We start from the raw sequence: 2,582 nt of genomic DNA on the forward strand, positions 1-2,582 counted from the left end.
ATCCAAGAACCACTATTGAATAATTGTTTTAGACTATAAAAGATTTATTGGAACTAGCAATCTTTTTGCATTCCTAACTTTTCGCCATAAAAACAGAAGGTAAATACTTACGGATCTACTTATCCAATTCTCCAACAAGAAGTTTGGTCACAATGTCCACAAAGTAAAGTTCCAAACTCATGTTAATCATGGCCTAAGTCGAAGCAACCTCACTCCCCAGGAGGAATTCTTCTCATGGTCTACACCTTCCTCAATGGTGCAATTTTTCAGTATCTAGCGAGCCTTACGCCTCAAAAAGTGACTATCCAAATTGCGCATAACTTTAGAAAAGTTTTGCATCATAATGGAAAGTCAACCAAATCTTAGAAATAGTTAATCCTCAAAGACTGTCTTAAAATGCGCAACATTGATCCACTTTTCTAAAAGTAGGGGACTAGAGAGCCTTTGGCATTATCCTAGGCTCTTTATCATCTTGCGGAACAATCATGAATATTTCCCTCTCAATCACCCAGTGATGATGTGGAAAAAAATTCACATTCGTTACTACGCAACTAAGAATATAGAGTATTCTTCTCTAATGGAGTAATCCACTAGTAGGCAGGTCGCTTCCACTATCCCTAGGATATTGGAAATTTCGTTCCATTTTCAACTAGGCTACATAAAGCGCCATACTTAGAATTATCTATCTTATAGAGTTCCAAAACGCTACCCACGTCACCTTTACTAAGAAAACTTTACGTGACTTAGTTACACTCCCACAAAGCTGCTCACCTATAAGCACATGACCCAGAGAGTTTACATGACAGCATACAATAATGCGCCACATGAGCCTAAGCGTTTACAAGACAGCATACAATAATGTGCCCTAGAACTCTAGGTCTTAACTTCGTAACCTTATGAGAAGTAAGATAACGATAAGCTACCTGATGGCTACAGATCGCCCATAAATGGCTCTCTGCTAACCCATTACTCAAATAGAGTATAAAATCTGATATGAAGGGCACTTAATTAGGGATATAGGCAATTGGGAAATATATTGCGCCATCATCCACCTAACATAAACAATACTTAATTCTTTATCTCTACTACACCATTGTGTTGTTGAGTACTAGGAATAATCAATTTTCTAAGTATCTATTTCTCTTCACAGAGCTTTTTAAAAAATAACTCAAATAGATACTCGCCACTTTGGTTAAAACTAAAAGCACGAAAGCTCTTATCTAATTGATCTTGACCTCATATGTGCAATGTCAAAAATCATCTCAAAACTTTTGACTTATAAAAGATCAAATAGTCCTGACTAAGATGCGTATCGTAATCTATAAATGTGTCGAGATTAGGGCTAGCTATCATACCCTTACACATATCCAGTCACAAATATCATAGTGGACTAAATGCGCCAATACAGATGCACTTCTGCGGCTTTTCTACTCACTTGTGCACAACCATTGCAAACACAGTTACACATTCACATGAGAGCAGAATATCATAAACGAGTGGGCTCGACAAGGCCTACTCAAACCATTCATGTCATCTTCTTATTAATGTGATTAAGTATTATAAGCCACCGATTCATGACCAATGTCATAAACTAATTTCAATCATCCTAATGTGTGAGTTCTCAAAGACAAGTGTAAAGGTTTAGGTCCAACTAGGTAATGACTCACGACCAATTCATGTTCATTAGATCATAAAGGGATGTCATGGAGACATCAAGTGCACCTAAGTCGCAAATTTAACTAGTAAGTGTTAATCCCCTACACCTTCAAGTCAAATTTATTCTCTATACACTTTACTACATCTAGTTGAAACATGACGATCCTCTTTTTGCCATATCTGTTTCTCGCTTCATAGTTAGTTGCAATTAATTCTACTATCCACAAGAAGGAAAGAATTAGCTATCAATCTATAACAGCTCCTAAAGTAACTTAAGCGCGAATTAGGCTAAAGAGTCTAATTCAACACAATGCTCTCAAGAGTGATGCGTCAAATTCTTAGAGTCATAACAACCTTGTTGGCCTTAACCTTTTTATTATTATGCTGCAACTTTTGTGCTTAGTGGTAAATGTCATTCAAAAGCATTAGCCTAGCTAAGGAATCATACAAAGAAGCACCTCCTCATGTCTCACACTCAAGTGTGGAAATAGTAAATGTTCAGACTTAGACAAGTTGGCAATGCTAATAGATTTTGTAGCCACTAGGCGCTAATCTTTTTACTTAGGCCTCGTTTGGGAACAGGCTAATTTAGTAACTCTTTAGCTATTTGGCTAAAATATGAGCTAAAAAAAACTAGTATATTTGGGATGACTTTTTAGCTTTTTACGAAAAGATGTGTAAAAAGTAAAGAGAAAAGAGAATATTTGACATTTTAGTATGGGTTATTGGTTTTTTGGCTTTTTTAGTAACTTTTTGACTTTCTGGCTAAACCGGTCACTTCCCAAACGAGGCATTAGTGTTAATAGGTTTTGCAGCTTCTAAGCGCTAATCTTTTAACTTCAAGTGATACTTCAACGCACGCTATTATAGTGTATGAAATTTCGCTCCATCCACTCCCATCAATTGGGTAGAAAGCAAAACACTGC

This window comes from Camellia sinensis, chromosome 12, assembly GCF_055761805.1.
Source record: "Camellia sinensis isolate YWXY chromosome 12, ASM5576180v1, whole genome shotgun sequence".
NCBI lineage: Eukaryota > Viridiplantae > Streptophyta > Magnoliopsida > Ericales > Theaceae > Camellia > Camellia sinensis.